Source organism: Bison bison, unplaced genomic scaffold, assembly GCF_000754665.1.
Source record: "Bison bison bison isolate TAMUID 2011002044 unplaced genomic scaffold, Bison_UMD1.0 scf7180017864338, whole genome shotgun sequence".
Lineage (NCBI taxonomy): Eukaryota > Metazoa > Chordata > Mammalia > Artiodactyla > Bovidae > Bison > Bison bison.
In genome coordinates, this window is record NW_011494910.1 from 4,851,355 (window position 1) to 4,867,790 (window position 16,436).

Here is a 16,436-nt window from a genome sequence, read left to right on the forward strand (position 1 = left end):
CTTCATTCTTTAGCTGTACAGCAGAAATAGCTGAGGCTTTCAAATTCCAATCCTTCATGTTACCTTCCATACGATTCTCTGTGAGTATGAAGGTGTAATGCAGAGACTATAATTCACACTGATATGAATTATTCCTCCATTCTTTTTTCTTTTATTTAATTGACTCTAAAATATCTAAAATAAATGCATGTGCAATTAAACAAACATCGAAATAATAAAGATGGGTGTAAGCCTCTCAACTCTGTTAACATTTTTTGTTTCTCATTTCATTTTAAATTTAAATTTCACATTTAGGTTTTTAATTCTTATAAAATTATAATTACATATTTAAGTTATAAATTATATAAAGGTATACATTGAGTTTGAGTGAGCTCCTGGAGATAGTAAAGGACAAGAAGCCTGATGTGCTGCAGTTCATGGGGTGGCAAAGAGTTGGACATGACTTAGTGACTTAACAACAAATAAATTATATAATTTATAAAATTATAAATAGCAAACCACATTACAAGTGAAACTATTTCTTGGCTTATTATTTTGGGGGAAATATCAATAACCTCAGATATGCAGATGACACCACCCTTGTGGCAGAAAGTGAAGAGGAACTAAAAGGCCTCTTGATGAAAGTGAAAGAGGAGAGTGAAAAGTTGGCTTAAAGCTCAACATTCAGAAAACTAAGATCATGGCATCTGGCACCATCATTTCATGGGAAATAGATGGGGAAACAGTGGAGACAGTGTCAGACTTTATTTTTTGGGGCTCCAAAATCACTGCAGATGGTGATTGCAGCCATGAAATTAAAAGACACTTACTCCTTGGAAGGAAACTTATCACCAACCTAGATAGTATATTGAAAAGCACAAATATTACTTTAACAACAAAGGTCCATCTAGTCAAGGCCATGGTTTTTCCTGTGGTCATGTATGGATGTGAGAGTTGGACAGTGAAGAAAGCTGAGCACTGAAGAATTGATGCTTTTGAACTGTGGTGTTGGAGAAGACTCTTGAGAGTCCCTTGGACTTCAAGGAGATCCAACCAATCCATCCTAAAGGAGATCAGTCCTGGGGGTGTTCATTGGAAGGACTGATGCCGAGGCTGAAACTCTGATACTTTGGCCACCTCATGAGAAGAGTTGACTCATTGGTAAAGACCCTGATGCTGGGAAAGATTGAGGGCAGGAGGAGAAGGGGACGGCAGAGGATGAGATGGCTGGATGGCATCACCGACTCGATGGACATGAGTTTGAGTGAACTCCGGGAGTTGGTGATGGACAGGGAGGCCTGGCGTGCTGTGGTTCATGGGGTCACAAAGAGTTGGACATGACTGAGTGACTGAACTGAACTGAAAATTAATTTAAAATAGAAGAACATTTAACATATGATGCACTAACTGAACCCACACAGTTCCTTTTCCCTGGTCTCAGAGAAACAGTGTCACCTCTTGCAGCATTTTTTTTTTTTTTTCCTGGTACTTATCACCATATTTTTAAGTAACTTGTTTGTTTTTTCTTCTACTTTTTATTGAATTTTCCATTTGTCTGTTGAATACAGACAAAGCTTCAGTCATCTTCTAGCTTAATCATCTACATTTCCTCCTTTTTCCAGGGTAGTTATTGCACAATTTCAGTTAAATCAATAATAACTTCTAAATGTCATGACTGAAATAAATCAAGTAGTGTTCTGTAAGGATGTTCCTCTCTTTACAACTTTCTTTTGTTTTATTCTGGTGTTGTTAGTGCCCTCTCTAGTGATGTTGTTTGCTTGCTAGCTTAGTTTTTTATATATCTATTTTCAATTTTTCTCAAATACTCCAAGAGATTTTTCAGTCTACCAGCATTGTTCCAATGTTCAGAGATATAAGATGCTTATCTACTCCCTTCTAGACCATACAGACCTTCCTCTCAGAGCCCTCCATCCTCCTACATATTCTTAATTTGGATTCCACTAGAAGCAGACCCTGAGATAAGAATGAAAGGATAAGTAGTTTATTTGGAAGGTTCAGGCAACACCCTATTCAGGAGATGAGTAGGGCAGTGAAAGGAAAGACAGCCAATAAGGGATGTGTCAAGGGATGTGTCAACCCCCAGGACTGATCTCCTTTAGGATGGATTGGTTGGATCTCCTTGCAGTCCAAGGGACTCTCAAGAGTCTTCTCCAACACCACAGTTCAAAAGCATCAATTCTTCGGTGCTCAGCTTTCTTCACAGTCCAACTCTCACATCCATACATGACTACTGGAAAAACCATAGCCTTGACTAGATGGACCTTTGTTAGCAAAATAATGTCTCTGCTTTTCAAAATGCTGTTTAGATAGGTCATAACTTTCCTTCCAAGGAGCAAGTGTCTTTTAATTTCATGGCTTCAATTACCATCTGCAGTGATTTTGGAGCCCCGCAAAATAAAGTCAGCCACTGTTTCCCCATCTATTTCCCATGAAGTGATGGGACCGGATGCCATGATCTTAGTTTTCTGAATGTTGAGCTTTAAGCCAACTTTTTCACTCTCCTCTTTCACTTTCATTAGAGAAAAGGGAACCCTCTTACACTGTTGGTGGGAATGCAAACTAGTACAGCCACTATGGAGAATAGTGTGGAGATTCCTTAAAAAACTGGAAATAGAACTGCCTTATGATCCAGCAATCCCACTGCTGGGCATACACACTGAGGAAACCAGAAGGGAAAGAGACACGTGTACCCCAATGTTCCTCACAGCACTGTTTATAATAGCCAGGACATGGAAGCAACCTAGATGTCCATCAGCAGATGAATGGATAAGAAAGCTGTGGTACATATACACAATGGAGTATTACTCAGCCATTAAAAAGAATACATTTGAATCAGTTCTAATGAGGTGGATGAAACTGGAGCCTATTATACAGAGTGAAGTAAGCCAGAAGAAAAAACACCAATACAGTATACTAACGCATATATATGGAATTTAGAAAGATGGTAACAATAACCCTGTGTACGAGACAGCAAAAGAGACACTAATGTATAGAACAGTCTTATGGACTCTGTGGGAGAGGGAGAGGGTGGGAAGATTTGGGAGAATGGCATTGAAACACGTAAAATATCATGTATGAAATGAGATGCCAGTCCAGGTTCGATGCACGATACTGGATGCCTGGGGCTAGAGCACTGGGACGACCCAGAGGGATGGTATGGGAAGGGAGGAGGGAAGAGGGTTCAGGATGGGGAACACATGTATGCCGGTGGCGGATTCATTTTGATGTTTGGCAAAACTAATACAATAATGTAAAGTTTAAAAATAAAATAAAATTAAAAACAAAAAACAAAAAACACTTTTAGAAAAAAAAAAAAAGAAAGAAGCTCTTTAGTTGTTCTTCACTTTCTGCCGTAAGGGTGGTGTCATCTGCATATCTGAGGTTATTGATATCTCTCCCGGCAGTCTTGATTCCAGGAGATTCTGGGAGGCATTACTTACCTCCATTTTTCCTGAAAATCAGAGTGGCTTTAAACAGTCCTGGAAAAGCCTGGGGTTAAGGAAGCAGACTGACAGGTGGAAGTTGTCTAGGCTGAGCTGAAGTGGTAAGGCCTTAGTGATGGGACAGGATACTTAATGGTCTGCTATACACTTCAGCACATGGTGGATGCTCTCACACCTGCTTTTGTTACTTTCTCTGGTTCTTGGATCCATGTTTTCCTCTCTCTTGAATTTTCATTTTACAAAAGCCCATCCTTTTGGAACTGCCTGAGAAATGATGCATAGAAAGTAAAAATTTGGAACTTTGCATGTTTGAAACTGTCTTTACTGTCACATGTGATTTAGTTTGATTGTGTGTAGAAGGCTGGGCTAAAAATAATTCTTCCTCACATTTTAAAGGAATTTTTCTCTCATTGTAAATGAATTTCTCCTAATACTTGCAGTGTAGCTATTGAGAAGTCAGAGAACCTCCTGACTTCTGACCTGATTTTCTACACTCTCCTGTGGACTCTTTTAGGATACTCTCTTGTTGTCCGTGATGTTCTAAACTATCATGTTGCTGCAGTTTGCTGTATTTTGTCTATTTATTCATTTTCCCCATATTTGACTAATCTTTTCAGTCTATAAACTCATGTTCTTCTGGTCTGAGAAATTTTCTTATATGATTTCTTCTATAATAGTTCTTCACTCTTATCTCTGATTGAAGTCCAATTTGTCTGATAATTGGATTTCTTTGTTGATTGGTTGGTGATCTACCTTTGCTGTATTTCTGCCTTCATTCTTACACACCCAACCCTTTACACACTTCTTAGGAGATTTGCTTGGCTTTATATTCCAAACCTTTTGTTGATTTTCAGTTTCTTTTAAGAACATATAATAACGTTTTTCAAAGGATTTCTATTCTCTTTTTAAAAAAGTACTGCCTGTTTTTTCCTACCTAGATTCATTCTGTCTTCATGCAGCTATTTGTAATAGAGAAGTGTTATTTTTCTCCCTGAAAACTTTTATTAATGAACATGGTCTTTGAAGACTGACGCTTGAAGAATCTCATTTAAAGTTCTGTGTATATCAACAAATTTTGCTGACTGTAATCTTGCTTGCAGTCTGATGGTACAGGTGAGGTATTTACAATTCAATTGTTGTCATAACAGAGATAACTAAATGTTTTTCTATTTTAACCACCACCCCCCCCCTTTGATTTTAAGAAACAGAACCACTTCTGGTTCATCATTTTAAATATCAGCTGGACACATCACTTTTCACTAGGGCCTACCTATCTTGGAGCAACTTTCTAATGAATGCAACTTCCTAATCAGTTACTTAGAAAAGAAACTGCTTGACAAAGTCATAGATACAGAGACTAAATAGGTGGTTACCAGAGGGGAGAGGGGTAGGGGAAGGAAATAAACAGATGAGGGGGATTAAAAGGTACAAGGGTTTCCCTGGTGGCTCAGTTGGTAAAGAATCCCGCTGCAATGTGGGAGACCTGGGTTCGATTCCTGTGGTGGGATGATCCCCTGGAGATGGGAATGGCTACCAACTCTAGTTTTCTGGCCTGGAAAATTTCATGGACAGTATAGTCCAGAGGGTCACAAAGAGCTGGACACAGCTGAGCGACTTTCACTTTCACTTTTAAAAGGTACAAACTTCCAGTTGTAGAATAAATTAGCCATCTGTATGAAATGTATAGTGTGGGGGAATATAGTAACTATGTTATATTTTTGTATAATGACATTTTCTAATTCTACTTATCATGGTGATCATTTTGAAATGTTTCAGTTCAGTTCAGTTGCTCAGTCATGTCCGACTCTTTGCAACCCCATGAATCATAGCAGCCAGGCCTCCCTGTCCATCACCAACTCCTGGAGTTCACTCAAACTCACGTCCATCGAGTCAGTGATGCCATCCAGCCATCTCATCCTCTGTCATCCCCTTCTCCTCCTGCCCCCAATCCCTCCCAGCATCAGAGTCTTTTCCAATGAGTCAACTCTTTGCATGAGGTGGCCAAAATGTTTAGAAATATTAAATTATCATGTTGTGTAACAGGAACACTATGATACATGTTGTGTACCATAATGTTGTTCTAAATCAATATACTTCAGAAACTAACAAAGAAAAAGAGATCAGACTGAGATGATTGGATGAAAGCAGTCAAGAGGTACACACTTCTAGTAAAAAGATAAATCTGTACTAGGGATGTGATGCGGGCTTTGCCAGTTGGCTCAGTGGTAAAGAATCTGCAGGAGACTCAAGAGCCACAGGTTCAGTCGCTGGGTCAAGAGGAAGAAATGGCAACCTGCACTGGTATTCTTGCCTGGAAATTTCCATGGACAGAGAAGCCTGGCAGGCTACAGTCCATGGGGTCACAAGGACTGAGCACATTCACACACAGGGATGTAAAGTACTACATAATAAATATAATGCATGTTGTATATGAAACATATGTTACATTGAAAGTGTTATATGCTATCACATATGCTGTATGCTATATATGAAAGTGTTAAGGGAGTAAATCTTCAGGGTTTTTACTCACAAGAAAACATTTTTTCTATTTAATTTTGTATCTATATGAGATGATGGATGTTCATTAAACTTACTGTGATAATCGTTTGGTGATGTATATAAATCAAATCATTATGCTGTACACTTTAAACCTACGCAGTAGTATGTGTTAATTATATCTCAGTAAACAATGTGAGAGTTGGACTGTGAAGAAAGCTGAACGCCGAAGAATTGATGCTTTTGAACTGTGGTGTTGGAGAAGACTCTTGAGAGTCCCTTGGACTGCAAGGAGATCCAACCAGTCCATCCTAAAGGAGATCAGCCCTGGGTGTTCATTGGAGGGACTGATGCTGAGGCTGAAACTCCAATACTTTGGCCACCTCATGCGAAGAGTTGACTCATTGGAAAAGACCCTGATGCTGGAAGGGATTGGGGGCAAGGGGAGAGGGGACGACAGAGGATGAGATGGCTGGATGGTATCACCGACTTGATGGACATGAGTCTGAGTGAACTCCGGGAGTTGGTGATGGACAGGGAATCCTGGTGTGCTGTGATTTATGGGGTCACAAAGAGTCGGACAGGACTGAGAGACTGAACTGAACTGAAACTTGGGAAGGGGTGGGGAGTAAGAAGCTGCTTGCTCTTCACTTCCTTTGTCCCCAGAATCAGGGCTGAAATGCAGACATAGTGCTGGTGAGCGAATTTCCACCATGTTTAGGACAGCATCCTGTGGGATGCTGAAGCAACAAGGAAGAAGGAATCTGGTCTTTGGTTGAAGTGCTGCTCTTCATCCTGTTCACAGTGCCAGATGTCTTGTTGCTCACATCGTCTGCACTGTTTGCTGAACCCAGGGTGGGCAAGGTGCGAGCTTGGAGGATGCAAGAAGATGTGAGAACCGCAGGGACTGCAGGGGTGTTTTTTTTTTTTTTTTTGCAGAGGTGTTTATTCTCTTCTGGCTGGCACAGCAGCTGTAGCAGCAGACATAACATAACACAGCTGCTCTCCTGGCTGACACAACAGCCATAACACAGTGTTCTCTCCTGGCTGATGCAGCAGCCCTGGCAGTATTCACACTATATTCTTTCCGCTTGTGCCTGACCCAACAGACACAGCCATGGCGCAGCAGTAATTCCTGCCACTTTATTGGTGGAGCTCATGTATCTGCGCAGCACAAGGTAGTCGTGTGCAGGGCTATAAATGATCTCACTTCAAGTTTTCTATTTACAAAACTTGGGGCGAGAGAGCCTGAACACGCCATCTTGGCTAATTTCCCCACTGTTGATCATGTGGTCAGAACAGCTGACCATCCTAAATTCCTTTAATGCCTCCTCTTTCATGAAAGACAAATAAACTTCTGTCTACTTTGAGCCACTGAGCTTTCTGATGTCCTATTTCCTGACAAGTACAGGGTGAAAGTGAAAGTGGAAGTTGCTCCGTCGTGTCCAACTCTTTGCGACCCCATGGACTGTACAGTCCCTCGAATTCTCCAGGCCAGAATACTGGAGTGAGTAGCCTTTTCCTTCTCCGAGGGATCTTCCCAACCCAGGGATCGAACCCAGGTCTCCCGAATTGCAGGCAGATTCTTTCCCACCTGAGCCACAAGGGAAGCCCAAGTACAGCGTAGGGACTCCCCAAATATTAGTGCTTATTAGTGTTTTCTCTGTTGCTGTCCCGTGTCTCCAGAGAAGCGGTTTCTGGTCTTCTGCCTACTTGGTTACTTGAACTTCTATCATGCAAGATGAAAAGGTTACTGCTTCTATATTCTCTTTGAATTCTGTTTTCTCCCTCCACCTCCTCGGCCTATTTCCATCACATTACTTTTGCACTATCAACGCTGAGAGAACTTTCAGTCTTTCCTGAGATACTTGCTCCTTTTCTTAGAATGTAGAGGATTTGCATTTATCTCTTTGTTTTAACAGCATTTTCCCTTCCACTATGATTAGTTCATCTTTGTATTTCACTCAGAGGTTTGCTCATAGTGGTGCCGAATAATTATATTGTGAGTAAAAAGTGTATACAGTTACGTGAAATGTTAATTTGGTGCTAAAGTTTAGTTCAGCCTAAGAGAAGTTAATTACAGAGCCTCTGCTGCCAAATATTTTCTGACCACAGGAAAATGAATTACAACAAAGTGAATTATTTCTATTTTAGATTTAATAATCTTGGGGAGAAGTAAATTGGTAAACCATAGGTTCTGTCAAGAAAAATTTTAGCTAAAGGGAGACTATATTGATTGTACTGCCATTTTATATTTATGGGAACCAAAAAAAAGGCATGTTATTTTCTAAAATTCATCTGAATTCAGGAATTATTCTTCCTAGTTCTTTCACCAATTTTAGGCAAATAATAAATTTTCTGGTATGATAACGAGTCTGTTTGCATAATTAAAAATTTGATGAATTCTCCTTCCTATGTTCAAAGTATATTGAAATATTCTACATGAGTTTACATAATTTAAAATTTTTATTTCTGAAAATACTTGTTTTTCTTAAAACCATTAGATGTCATCTAGCTCATCTGACAGGAGTTTGGGTATTATAAGTTTTAAATTATATCCATTTTTAATGTGTACCAAAATGTACATATATCCATCTGGGTCTGATCTGGAAAGAAAGAAACGACACAGTGATTTAAATGGGGAAAGTTTAATATAAGGAATGGTGAACTTTTGATACAAGAGAAACTTTAGGCTTTAAGAAAACTCTATATGTTTTGCTAGGGCGGCAGGAAGGTACTCAAGCAGGACAAACATCAAAGGTGGCCCTTTTCTGATGTTTGGGTTTAGATCTTGTTGGAAAAGGCATAATTGTAACCTACCAGATGCCAGAGAAGTTCAGTAAGTTGCCTGAACCGGAGCTGGTCTGCAGAAACCAGCCCTTGGGAGTGCAGGCAGATTGTAACTGAGCTGCAGCTGGTGACTATGCTTGTGGGCCTCCAGCTGGTCCGGGACAGGACAGCATTCTTTGTTTGTGCAGGGGCTGCCTATGGTAGCCAGGAGCATAGGTGTGCATAGTGACAGGGAACCCAGTTGCAAGCTTACAAGACAGAGATGGGTGTAGGCACATAGCAACTGGCAGCCAGGTATGCAGACATGCATCAGAGTGCTGGTATGGCAAAAAGTCTGGCATAGCATCCCTGTCAGGAGAACCTATAGGAAGCTTGTGGCCAGGCCAATTCATGGCTGCAAAATTACCATGAAATTCTGCTTTCTGAGCAAGGACCGGGGCTGACTGCTGCTAGATAACCTCACGCTCACAATGCTAACCTACTGTGAAGCAGCAGGAAACAGCTGGAGATACCTTCTTCCTACAATGTTCCTTTAGCACCCTCTGCTGAGAAAGCTTAGCATCATGCTCACTGCAAAGGGGAAATACTCATCACAGTTGTCTGTAATTGGAGTCAAAGGGCAATATAGTGATAACTGGCAGAGAATTTATACCTAAAAGTTGCTAAAACAGAAATGTGAAGTCAAGACACTCCATGATTGCTTCAGAATTAAATCTATAAAGAAGGAAATGCTAGAAGAGAAGCAGAAAATTCATTAAAACTCAGGTTTATTTATTTATTTTAATTTTTGACTGCACCACACGGCATGTGGGATTGTAGTTCCCCAACCAGGGACTGAACCCATGCCCCCAGCAGTGGAAGTGAGGCGTCTTAACCACTGGACTGCCAGGGATGTCCCAAAACTTAGATTTATAATCTAAATGTTCCATCAAGGAAAAAATTAGAAATGGCTATATATTTTCTGTTGGTTAATAAAACTAGACATATTTCTGACAGAGGGCCTTATTTGCTCTTACTAAAACAGGTAATATTAAATAGAAAATTAAAATTGATGTCAGGTTACTTTATAAGAAACTGAATAACATCATGGACAACACTATCACCAACTGCAAAGCTCTTCTTTCAATAGCCAAATGTATAGCCTTTTATAAGAACTGAGTTGGTTGATCTATTATAGCATACGTTGAGATTGATGCATTTGAAAGGAGGTAAGCTACTGATATTCAGATAAATAGCTACTAAAGCTCTATTTTGAAACAAAGATAGACCATGGAATACATAGAGAAATGAATAAATAGCATCTCCATTAGATTTGTGGTTCCCCAGTTTGTTGCATATGAGAATCACTAGGGCCATTTCAGGAATGTTTCAGATTCTTGAAGCCTTACCAGATGTATTTCTTTAGGGGATAGAGCCTGAGAATCTGGATTTTTAACCACCATAAGGCATTTTGGGGGAACTACCTCACCTAAATTTGCAATCTCTCCTTGAGGGCATCTGATAATTAATCACAGGTTGATACAGTGTTTCAAAGGCTCACCTCCCTTGACCTTGATCTTCCGTCTTTTGAGTGCCCAGGGGATCTGCTGTAACTTCTGATGCAACTGCTTCCCAGGTCAGCTTGTCTCTGCACCCAATCCTGTCCCCCTCATGCCTTTAAGGAATTGTTCCTGAAAGGACTCCTGAATGACCCATCTGCGTGCAGCCTCCACCTTTGAATCTATTTCTCAGGGAATGGAATGTATGAACTATTCATTGGTTAACCCAGCCTATGAAATATCTCCTTTTTTGATTTACTTGTTCTTTGTCCATATTTTTATGTGCTAGTTCTATTTTTGGAATGATTTGTAAAAAAGTCTTTTCTCCTTATAGCGTTGTCTTAATTTGTTATATATGTTTTAATTATTTTATTATCTTTTCTACTGTTTGAGGTGTGAGTGGTGTAAAAATTATACTTGAGTTAAGCATTTTCCCCTTTGTTTTCACCTTTGATATTGTGTTTAAAAACTTTATACCCCCCAAAATATGTGATTCTCCATGGACACTGAGAATGCTCCCAAAAGACAAAAAATCCATAGATAAAAGAAAAAACAAAAAATTCATAGATAAAAGCAATCTTCAAGGATTGCCTACAATTAGATCCATAGAAAAGGACATGTCAGAAAAGTAAATAGTGAACAAAATGACAAAGGGATAGAGTGAGAATCAGAAGGACCAGACTGGGGATTCTAACTGTTACTTCTGAAGTTTTGCTATAAAGAAGAAAATATTAAAGATCTCATCAGCAAACGCATAAATGCCCTCACACTGAAATTACAAAGCCCTGAGAGAATCTGGCTCCAGCAAGAGGGCACTTATAGTCAGAACACCTTTGCCATGGGTAATATTTGAGGATACAAATGTTTAGTGATGACATTTGTATCATGCTTTAATCACCAGCAACAAATTTGGTCTCAGACAACAATCGATGTACCTATGTGATGGTGTTAATCAAGTCCTCACTTTCGAATCCAAATCTTTCAAGAGTGTTTGGAAACTAAGACAGTATAGATGCTCCTACTCAGCATGTAGGAGCTGCTGCTGCTAAGTCGCTTCAGTCGTGTCCGGCTCTGTGCGACCCCATAGACAGCAGCCCAGCAGGCTCCCCCGTCCCTGGGATTCTCCAGGCAAGAACACTGGAGTGGGTTGCCATTTCCTTCTCCAGTGCATGAAAGTGAAAAGTGAAAGTGAAGTCACTCAGTCGTGTCTGACTCTTAGCGACCCCATGGACTGCAGCATACCAGGTTCCTCCGTCCATGGGATTTTCCAGGCAAGAGTACCAGAGTGGGTTGCCATTGCCTTCTCCAAGCATGTAGGAGACTCTGGTTCAATATCATAGTATTTCTTATCTATTCAGTTTCTATCCACCTCCGAAATATATCTCGAATTTACTTCAGAAAGGCTCCAATTCTGTCTGCCACAACTTTGTCCTACATGATTTCGTCATGCCTCCATCATTGTCCTATCACTTCCCCCCAACCCCAAACATCACCACTCTCTTGATGTGTAGTGGTCACTCCCTTTATGTTATTTATGAAATAAGTGTGCATCCTTAATTACTAGCTTGCGTGCTCAGTCACTTGAGTCATGTCTGACTTTTTGCAACCCCACGGACTGTAGCCCACCAGGTTCCTCTGTCCATGGAATTTTCCAGGCAAAAATACTGGAGCGTGTTGCCATTTCCTTCTCCAGGGGATCTTCCCAACCCAGGGTTCAAACCTTTGTCTCCTACATTGGCAAGTGGACCTTTAACCACTGAGTTACATGGTAAGTCCAATTACAAGCTTGGGGTTGATTTATTTCTTTTTATTATTGGGATCATACAATATGTATTATGGGCTCAGGTGGCTCAGTGGTAAAAGAATCCACCTGCCAATGCAGGAGACACAAGAGACACAGGTTGGATCCCTGGGTCAGGAAGGTCCCCTAGAGGAAGGCATGGCAACCCACTCCAGTATTCTTGCCTGGAGAAACACATGGACAGAGGAGCCTGGTGGGCTACAGTCCATGGGGTCGCAGAGAGTCAGACATGACTGAAGCGACTTAGTACACACATTCATACACTATCTCAATTGCTGCTGGTGAGATGAGCTTTAAGGTGGATTTTATTTATGCATTGTTTAAACTTAATTATAGGAGCTAGTTCTTCATCTAACACTCTGAGTTAGGAGTAGCAGGTTTTAATGCTTTCATTTTTCAGCAAATAAAATCCAGACCCCAGGACAGGAAGATATCATAGATCCAGCTTTCCTAGCCTCCAGTTCTACATTTTTTCCCCCAGTGAACACTGTTCTTTTTTTGGTTAGGTCATGGGAATCATCCTTCTAATTATCCCTCATGGGCAAGGTAAGCAAAGGGAACAATGAACTATTATGACATGTTATCAATTTGAAGACTGGTTAAGGGGAAGGAGGAAATTAAATATCTACTGACACTTTTCTCTGCAGTTAATCATTTGCAAGGACAATTAACGGTTACTTCTTATCTATGCCAACTGCTCATTTTTACCTGACCAGACAGCCACCAATCACATTGCTGGAACTCAGAGGATTTTCAGCTGAGCACTTGCTTGAAAGGCAAGGATGTTGTGATAAATTCTGTTGTAGAGAGGGTTAAGAATATCTGAGATCAAAGGTAACTCATTCTGAGAGAAAGAAATCAAGGCAACACTGTGGAGTCTGTTTCTTGTTCAGAAACCTACAGGTAAGTAATTTACTAAGCACTCAGATTACCTTAAGGAAGAGACTGATGTTTTTGTCTGAGGAGTGAAGGCTTCAAAGGATAAGGCAGAGAGAAATAATCAAGTGTCTGTTCATCAGAAATCCTTTCAGGATTCCTATGTTTTGTGGTAGAAATAAAACGGTTTGTGGGACTTGAAAAGTATTTAAAATTTTTTGAAGACTTGCCTACCAATGAAATAAATTGGAAAGTAAATCAGGAGTGTAAGATGCTATTTTTACTGATTCTAAAATATGTGTGTTTGTTGGTTTTCTGCCTATGTTTCACGTCTGGGAGAAGAAGCTGGAAGTAACTCAGATTTGCTGGAAAGACAAGAGGGGTCCAGTGAGAAAGTAGGACATAGAAGGTCTGGTTTTCAGAGCCTGCATTCAGCAAATGTGTTAGGTTTCTCTTTGGAGATTTCATCTACCTGTCATCAGTCTTTGAAAGCAAAGATTTGTAGATAATAAGTGGATACTGGTAACCCTCTATTCAGTCTTTTAAGCATGAAATCATAGTCTTCCTCACCTCTTTTCTCTCCTCACTTTCCGTAATTGGCATTGTTCTCTTCTGCCTTGAAATTCTCTTCTACCTTGGTTGAGCATGGCATACTTGCATTTTGGTTGTGAATTCATTCATTTCACCCACTCCTTTCCTTGGCTGCATCTGTTCTGACTTAAACTGGTAGTAAAAGGAGAGTGAAAGTAAAGTAGCTAGAATAAGCAGAAGCATTAAAACAAAACAAAACAAAACAAAACAAAACACCAAAACTCAGAATGGATCTCAGACAAGCAGAACTAAAACTGTGAAACACTTAGAAGAAATCATAGGAATAAAATCTTCACATTGAGTTAGGCAATGGTTTCTTCGATACATAAGCAACAAAATTAAAAAATAAATTAAAAATTCATCTAAATTAAAAACATTTGTGCTTCAAAACATACTATCAATAATAAGTAGAAATCCCACAGGATGACAAGTGGCTTGTATCCAGAATATATAAAGACCTCATACAACTTAGAAACAAAAAGACAATTAACCCAATTAGAAATGAGCAAATGATTTTTAATATAGATTTCTTTAAAGAAGATATCCATATAATAATTAGCACATAAAAATATTCAACATCATTAGACATTAGAGAAATGTAAATCAAACCCACAATGAGGTACCACTTCATACATACTAAGGTGGCTAAATTAAAAAAGACAACCAATTTCAAGTGTTGAGGGATAATGCAGAGAAACTGAAGCCCTCATTCACTGCTTGCTAGGAATGTAAAATGATGCAGTCACTTTGGAAAATTATTTGGCAGTTCATCAGTATACTAAACCTAGAGTCACTGTATGATCCAGCAATTCTAGTCCTAGAAAAAAGGGAATACACCCAATAAAAAATGAAAACAAGTGTATATGCACAAAAATGTACATGAATGTTCATAGTAGAATTATTCCTAATAGCTCAAAAGTGGAAACAACCCAAATGTCCATCAGCTAAAGGATGGAAAAACAAGAGGTGGAATAGTCATAGAGCAGAATACTATTCAGTCATAAAAAGGAATGAAGTACTAAAGTTATGATATCAATGAACCCTAAAACATTATACTAAGTGAAGGAAGCCAGTCACAAAATCCCACACACTATATGATTCTATTTATATGAAAAGTCTAGAATAGACAGATCCACAGAGATGGAAAGTAAGTTAGTGGTTGCCAGGGCCTGGGAGGGAGATAGACACTGGGGGGTGACTGCTAATAGATATAGCATTTCTTTGGGAGTGATAAAAATATTAAAAAATCAGATGGTGGTAATGGTTATACATCTCTGTGAATGTACTGAAAGTCGTAAATTTTATGCTTGAAGTAGGTGAAATTTGTGGTTTGTGAATTATTTCTCAGTAAATCTTTTTATAAAATGATTACATGTGGGATGAAAGAGGGTAGAATAAGGTTTTTATTTTATAAGATTTTTATTAACATACATGCTCCATGAAAGCCAGAGATAGCTGGGCACAGAGATCCATGAATGATTCATGGATGATGGTCAGAGTCAGGAAGCTGATGAGCTCCTCCCAGGAAGACAGTTAAGGTGAGGGAAGAAGCAGCCCAGGATAGAGCTCCATGGATGCCTCATGGTCTGGGTATGGCACTGGGTTTCTCTATTACCATGAGCCATAGTGAAGGCCAGACCAAGGCTTCTGGCTGAAATCCAGCGTGCCTTCCTCTGCACCAGGGCTGAGTTAAAAACTCCTGGAATTGCAGCCACCAGTCGTTATAAGTTTAGATCATTATTGTGATGATGTTTTGTCTTCTAGGAGTTCACCTTCCAGCAGAGTCACATGCTAATTCCAGTTCTGTCCCTGTCTTCCCTAGGTTTAACAACTGCCAGCACCATGGCAGTTTCAGTGACTATGCCAAGCCCTTTACAGAAAATATTCTTATTTAATTTTCTCAATAATTGTCAGAGAATTGTGTAGTTTTTATAGAGGAAATTTGGGCTTAGCTGAGTATCTTGCCATGGGAACACATTTCCCATGTGGTGGAACCAGGAGTAAAATCCACATGGCCTGGGCCTGATTCCAGAGCTCACACGTGTGTACTGGCCACACACTGTCCTCCTCTGTAGATAACACTTTGGCTGTGGCCTTGATATGTTGAGATAAAAGGAGTGAAATCATTTCCCATCATTTTCCATTTGCCATCATTGCCTAACTTGGCTGTGAGCTGCAGAGAAAGGAGAAACATTTTTTATTACTCTCTCTCACTCTCCCTTTACTGGTCTTACGCCATTGCTCTCCATTAACTGGTTGATGACATTGACTCAGGTTAAAGATGGGGAAGGGGAACTTTGGAACCTACAATGAAATCACCTGGTAGTATCTTACTAAAATAAAGAGATGCTGGTTCAATCCCTTGGTTAGGAAGAGCTCCTGGAGAAGGAAATGGCAACCCATTCTTGCCTAGGAAATCCCATCTGTCCATGGGGTAGCAAAAGAGTTGAACACAACTTAGTGACTAAACAACATCTTTAAGATAAATACAATCTGACCACACACACACACACACGGATAGAAATGGACATGAAGCATTTTTTCCTCTTTAAAGCATATTTTGTCATAAATTTAGAAATATTTGTTCAGCACCTTTTCTGTGCAAGGTGGTCATAAATGAGGGTTTTCACCCTCTCACTTCAAGGAGTTTATGGTTTAGCTGAAAGACAGACTTTTGACGTTAGCTGTAATCCAAGTTGCAATTAAAATAGAATTATGAGCACTGAGCGCTGAAGAATTGATGCTTTTGAACTGTGGTGTTGGAGAAGACTCTTGAGAGTCCCTTGGACTGCAAGGAGATCCAACCAGTCCATTCTGAAGGAGATCAGCCCTGGGATTTCTTTGGAAAGAATGATGCTAAAGCTGAAACTCCAGTACTTTGGCCACCTCATGCCAAGAGTT

General features: G+C 39.9%; 1 protein-coding gene across 1 annotated transcript in view; it reads left to right on the forward strand.

The window, feature by feature from the left end:
• Positions 1 to 12,795: 12,795 nt before the first annotated feature.
• The window catches only part of LOC104998882 (zona pellucida sperm-binding protein 3 receptor-like), an 84,620-nt gene continuing 80,979 nt past the window's right edge, over positions 12,796 to 16,436 (forward strand). The window contains exon 1 of the mRNA XM_010854267.1: positions 12,796 to 12,971. The gene's annotated coding sequence lies outside the window, so the exon portion shown is untranslated. The remainder of the gene's footprint in view (positions 12,972 to 16,436) is intronic.